Source organism: Gossypium hirsutum, chromosome A13, assembly GCF_007990345.1.
Source record: "Gossypium hirsutum isolate 1008001.06 chromosome A13, Gossypium_hirsutum_v2.1, whole genome shotgun sequence".
NCBI lineage: Eukaryota > Viridiplantae > Streptophyta > Magnoliopsida > Malvales > Malvaceae > Gossypium > Gossypium hirsutum.
Genome location: NC_053436.1, coordinates 70,553,925 through 70,561,171, shown reverse-complemented (window position 1 = coordinate 70,561,171; position 7,247 = coordinate 70,553,925).

Below are 7,247 nucleotides of genomic sequence, written 5' to 3'. Positions count from 1 at the left end.
TTTCACCCAGGACATTATTTACTAAAGTAATTCAGAAGTCAGTTTTATTATGGTATTATGATTTTTGAGTACTATGAGAATTGTTGCCTCAGTGTAGTTTAGTTCAAACATGTGTATTGATTTTCATTTTTCGTATAATCTTGATATATATATATCAGTGAGTTAAAGACCGAATGCTATGTTCTTTCGAGTTATGCAGTAATAATGATTTGTGATTAGCTCTTTGAAGAAATCACGACAGAATGTATGTTTGAGATATCATGACAGCATAGAGAAGAATAGTTTTTGAAAAGTTATTGTCTTTTAGTTAAGCAGTTGATTGACTTATATGTATGTTTGAATTATTCATGGCTTCAAAGGTAAATGCTAATTTTTCATGTATAAATAGATAAATGATCCAAGTAAATAGTACATATTCTAGAGTTATGGTACAAAGTTGTATACGCATATCAGAATGGTTGCATTAGAGGTATATTTTTGCAAATCCAAGTTGTCTGATTGTTATAGTTATCATTGTATGAAGTTTTGTTTGGCTTGAATTCATGCTAATAAAGTATAAATGGTTGAAGATATTGACAATTGAAGTATCCATTATGATTCAGCTTGGTTTGAATAAAGAGTTTATGGTTTCTAGAAATGTGTTAATGAGAAATCAAGAGATTTTGCAACAGTTATGATGCCTAGCACAGTGATAATTATTTGATTGTTTGAGACGTACAGAGATGGATGATAACTTGATTTAGTTATACTAATAAGAGTGTGAAATGTTATGTACCAAACTTTGAATCCGATACCTGAACTTTTAAAGAGGTAAAGTTGATTTTCAAGTATCTCAGAAGCTATTACAGTTAGTATTGATGATTGTGTGAAAATGTGAAGGTATTTCAAAGAATTGTGCAATAGAATTAGCATTATCACCGAAAGGTTAAAATGAGCTATAGTTGATTACTCGTAAAAGTTTTTGTATTCTTTTTAAGTACGAATGAGTTTTTTGTACTGAAGGATTATTTGAGTTATTCATTTTGAGGTTGTCAATTCATTCAGAGTGTTAATTTTAGTTGTTATGGTTGGAAATCCAGGGTTGCACCGTGACTTTAGAAGAAAGCTACAGTAAGTTTTGACCATGAGATTGCTAAATGTTACTGCATGTCACCTATGTTCTGATAGTTGAATTGAGGAAGAGAAATTCACAGAATCAAATTGAGCAGAAAGGATTAGAGGAAAGTGAAAATTAATTACAGAAATCAGAGATAGATTGTCAAAAATTGTATACAGAATCGAAAGGTAAGAATATTGACACTCAAAAGTGAAATAAGTATTTGTTTTGTTGAAAGTACCTTAGTGGCTGAGAATTTCCATTTTGGTAAGAAAAGAAGAGTTAGTTGCGTTTCATTAGAGAGTATAAGGTTAATGATAAAATAAGGTCAGTTACTTATAAATAGGTATTCCAGTTTAGTGCCTTAGTTTAAGAAGTAAAATGTTGGGTATGCCAAGGTTGAATGAGAATTTGAAAGTGTTGCTAGAAATCAATTTCGAATCCATTTGTAGGTAAGATTTGCGGGGACGAAAATCCCTAAAGGGGGGAGAAATGTAACATCTCGAAATAGGGCCTAAACAGAATAGTGGTTGTGAAACAATGAATTAATGGTTAAAAAAATTTATTCCGATTACATTTTAAGGTTTATTCATTGATTGAATAATTATGTGAAAATTTCGTGAAGAAATTTTATGTATAAGTACCTAATTTGATAATTAGGAGTAAATTGTAAAATTAGCAAAATGTGTAGCTTGCGAGAAGTGGAGTTTACGTTGCTTCCTAGTTCTTAAGCTAGGGAGGAATGATTGCAATAGACCTTATTCATAGAGCCTTTCCTTGCCTCTAGTGAAAGGACCCCTAATTCCTATCCCCACGAGTTACGATCTCCGAGATCCCTTTAAAAGCCAACCTTTCTGCTCAGTAAACTTCGTTCTAGCTTTCTTATCCCTCTAGTTTTCGAGGCAAGATTCGGAGCCCACAAGTTAAGGCGCTAATCTTCTTCTAACCGTACATCCCTTGGATAGAAGGGATCAAACTCAACTCTTCCTTTTAGTAAGGAAATGTGTCTATCCAACTCGTACTTCGCAACCTAGATCTTTGTATGTATGGGTCTCGATAATTTAAGAGATTTAATTGAAATGGGTTCTTAAAGTCGAGGTCCTTATTATATTTAAGTTTGGAAAAAAATGGGCAAGAATAGGACAAATTTGAAAGAAAAGCCTTTAAGGGTATTTTGATCATTTAGTAATTAAAAGAATTAAAAAGGAAAAATAAAGCTAAAATTGGTCCATCTTCTTCATGGAGGCCGAATATAGCATGGGGGAAGCCATGGTTAGTGTTTCCAAGCTTTCCAAGCTCAATAGTAAGTCTGTTCTAACCTTGTTTTTAATGTTCTTTACGTTTTTGGAGTCCTAGTAACTTGATTTAGCTTATTATAGCAATAATTCATGCTAGGGTTCATATTTGAAAAATAACCATACATTAAATGTGTTTATTTTGATGTTTTATGGTAGAATATGAAGCTTGGAATTATGTTAGCAACTTTTGCTAAGCGATTTTAAGTGAAAACGAGTAAAACGACATAATCAGTAAAAATACCTAATGTTCATAAGTACATGATAGAGTGGGATTTTGATGTTTCCATAGAAGGGAAAAACGTTCAGCGTGTCATAAAACATAATAAAAATGGATAAATTTTAATTTCTGAGCCTAGGGGAAAAATCATAATTTTGCAAAGTTTTAGGGGCAAAATTGTAATTTTTCCAAAGTTTGAGTTAGGGAATGTTTTGAATGGTACATTAATTAAATAAGTGAAATATGATGTTTTAGATCCTGGAAAGTGAGATTTGGACCTAGAACGAGAGAAAAATAAAAAATCAGGAAAGTTGGTAAAATTGTCGCTTTGGTATCGGGTAAGTTCATATGTTTAATAACTATTTAATTATGCATATTTGAATGATAAATTGATATTTTTCCATAAATACTTTAGTATTTGTTTCAGATATAATGATTAATGTTCGATAATAATTTGATATTGGAAAGAGAACTTGTATAATTTATATGTAAGACCATATTTTGTATTATGGCTTTGTATGATAACAAGAAAGTATTGACTAGCATAGTTTGATGAGAATAAGTTAAGTTGATGATATGATGAGATTGAGAATGTAAGTATGTAAGTTGAGTAGCATTTTATTATTATGCAATTATTGTTATTAGTATTGTTATTATTGAGTTATGCGACTAACCTTAAGAATTTGAGCAAGTATGTTTCAGCTATGACTTGACAAGGCACTAATATCCCAAAGTCCATGGTTGTGCCATGGGAATTAAAGAAGAATTGATGGAAAAGTCCATGTTCATAACATGGAATTTAAGGAGGAATTAACAGTTAAGGATACCATGTAAGACCATGTCAAGACATGGCATTGGTAAGCCAAGGATCCTGTGTAAGACCATGTCAAGACATGGCATCGGCATTGATTAAGGACTCCATGTTAGACCACATCAAGGCACTAAGACAAGGATACCATGTAAGACCATGTTTGGAACATGGCATTTGGTAAGAAAATGGTACCATATAAGACCACGTTTGGAACAGGGCATTTGGTAAGATAAGGATATCATGTAAGATCATGCCAAGACATGGCATTGATAAGTTCTATAAGGCAAGGTAATCATGTAAGACCATGTCAAGACATGGCATTGATGAGTTACTTAAGGAAAAGGTCCCATGTAAGACTATGCCAAGGCATGGCATTGGTGAGTTCATAAGGCAATGATACCACGTAAAACCATATCAAGACATGACAATGGTAAGTTCAAAAAGAAAAAGGTTCCCGAGTAATCCAAAGAGTAAGTCAAAGAAATGAAAAGGTGAGAACATGAAGAAAGAGTACAGGCATGCATTTAAGGATTATTTAATATTAAGATTGTAAGTAATTGAGATTATCAAGTATTAAGTAAGTGATGAGTTTTCAGTTACGCTTGTGACACTTTATGACATGATTGGCAATATGCCTATATTATGAAAGCGTACTTATATGTTAAGTGAGATGTTGCAGGTGTAGCAGCCCAAATCTGCCCGGGCCTTAAAACCAAAAACAAAAAATAAATGAATAAATGAATATTTATTTATTTTAAAAGTCCGTTAAAAAGTCCAAACCCAATAACCCTTACAAACAGACCCATTACCCAAACTAATCTACTATAGACCCAAGTGACTCGGGCCCAAAAGGCCCAATGACTTAAAACACCAGCAGGAAACCCTAGGGTTTCCTTGGAACCTCAGCACCGCAGGAGCAGTTTCAGAAGCTTCACCATGTCAGAGCCGTTCCAGCTCCCAAAGTAAGGGCCATCAATAGCCCTGTCCCCTCACGTCACCCCAGCTGGCCCTCATCAATGCTGGTCAGATCGATGGTCACCTTGCACGAGGTCCCATCAAAGCACTGACTAGAGGCTTTGGGCACTCCGAACGTCACCGCCGTTTGCCTCACAATGATCCAGTGGTTTAAACATCACCACCATCAGTGCACCGTGATCTCAGGCCTAACCACTGACCTTTGCACCTCCATTGGTGCCGAGATCTCCGCAGTAGAGGCCGTCCTGTGGTCACCAGGCAAGATTCGCATCCGTAACGCGATCTTCACCGGATTTTTGGTACCTGCAAGACAGAAAAAGGAAACCAACAGACACGGAAAAGAAAAACGGAGCAGAAAGGGAAACCAAACAGACAAAAATGGCAAGAAATAGCAGCATATAAACTGAAACAAAAAAGGAAAGAAATCAAAGATTTCTTTCCTAAACATGCATAGTCTAAAGGCTATAAAGCCTTTCTTCAGATTTGTAATTAGGGGGCTTTTTTTTTTTGATACATACGAAATATATACAAAAGAGAACAAATATACAAATATTTAAAGAAGTTCAAGCAGTTTCTTTAAAAGGTGATTTAAATTTCATACTCTGTTATTTATTTTTCAACGAGTATACGAATTGTTTTTTGCAAAAAAACTGTTGATATTTAAAAGGAAGAAGAAATTACCTGTGTTTGACTTGAAAGGACGAGGGTTTTTAACCCTCCGACCACCGTGTATGGTTGCGCGTGTGGCGCGTGGGCACGTGCTGCTCAGTGGCGTGTGTGGCGCGTGGGCACGTACTGCTCAGTGGCCGGAGGCCGAAGTCGGGGACTCCTCTCTTCTCCCTTTCAGAGAATTTCAAAACTTTTTTTTTAAAAAAAAACCCATTGTAAAATGAATTTTGGGTTAGATTTTGACATATATAGCATTACAAAAACGATGTCGTTTTGCTTAATTCAATAAGCACTAAAACAACGCCGTTTAAGGAGAGGATTCCCGTGTTGACCCGTGACTCGGGGAAGGATCTGCGTGTTTTTGGTAAATGGGCAAATTGCCCAATTGATCCCTCCATTTTTTAGAAATTTTTAATTTCATTTTTATTTTTATTTTAAATTGGCCCTAACTTTTTACGTGTATGCCAATTTAGTCCTAGTGTCCATTAAAATCTATTCTGAGGAACGACGTCGTTTTCTGGGATAATGGCTAATTGCCCAGTGAGTCCCTCTAGCTTAACGCGCCTTTTAATTTGGCCCAAAAAATTTCGTTTATTCGTAATTAACCCTAAATTTTTAAATTAAATTATTTTTTTAATTCAATTTATTCTAAATACTATATATATTTTGATAAACATTGGTTATATAAAAGTGTATATATTATTTTTCTTTGTATATTATTTATTATATTATTATATATTATTATATATTATATTACCTACATTTTATTATATATATTATTTTATATATTACTTATCATATTGTTTATATTATCATATATTTCGTTTATAAATTTTATTATATGTTATATTTTACCATATATTATCTCTTACATCACTTTTATTTTATTATAAAATATATATTATTTTATCACTCATTAATTGCAATTTTTTTTATTTTTTTATTAAATAAATATGTGTAATATTAATATTTAGTACATTATTTTGTTAATATATTAAGTTATTATATCCTATAATATGGTTTATATATATTAATCATTTTTTTAAAAAAGGTTCTCCTTTATTATTTTTACATTATTCTAAATATTTCTAAATATCTTTATTTTTTATTTTTGATTTCTAAATATTTGTTGTATTCATTATGCACTATGTTGTATCTTGTATGTAACGATAATGCATGTACATTTATGTTATTTATGATTATATATGCATAAAATGATAACCTATATTGTGTAATTTATGCCATTATTCATTGTTTTTATATTATATTTGCGTGGAAAGTTAAAGAAGGTATTGTGTAGGTTAATTTATTTAAATATTGATCCTTTGTACTATGTTAAATGCATCATCACTTTAAAGATTGTTTTTATTCGATCCAAAAGATTTTAAAAAAGGATAAGGCAAAGTTTTTTTTGGTAGTCAGAAATTCGGGAAATAGTGCCCTAACATGCTGGGTTGCGATTTCCCATTTGTCTAAATACCTAAAAGATTCTTCTAAATAAATTTTGAAAGTCACAAGATAATTTTAGTTATGAAAGTTTAAAAATATCGTGTCCAATCATGCTGGATATGATGTTTATATTCTTTCGAAGCAAAAGAATCTTGATTCTTTTTTAATTCAAATTATTACGGTTTTAAAAGAGATCTTATTTCTAAATTCTTTCAAACTTTTGACATTAAGATAAAATTATTCAATTTGGTACCAATTTTTGACGTTACGAGGGTGCTAATCCTTCCTCGTGCGTAACCGACTCCCGAACCTATTTTCTCGTAATTTCGTAGACCACAACGTTTTATAAAGTGATCCAATCACACTTTAAAAGATTGGTGGCGACTCCCGTTTTCGTTTTTTTCAAAATAAAACTCATTTTTAAGGAGGTTTCGACGGCTTGGCGACTCCGCTGGGGAATTATAAGAGAGTTAAGCCAAGAAATTGATTTTTTGTGTCTTAATGTCAAAAGTTTGGAAAATTTTAAAATATTGATCATTTTACATGTGTTTGCTGCATATGTTGTTACTTTGATTTCGCACATTGCATTCGCATGACCGCCGTGGTCGCACCTTTAAGTGGGAGTGAGAAGCTACGCTTTCGTGAGGTTTTCACCTCCGTATGAGCTAGTGAATTGCTTCTGGGATACTGTACCTATGTCTTCGTGGGATTTTCATCTCTGCATGGCCATAG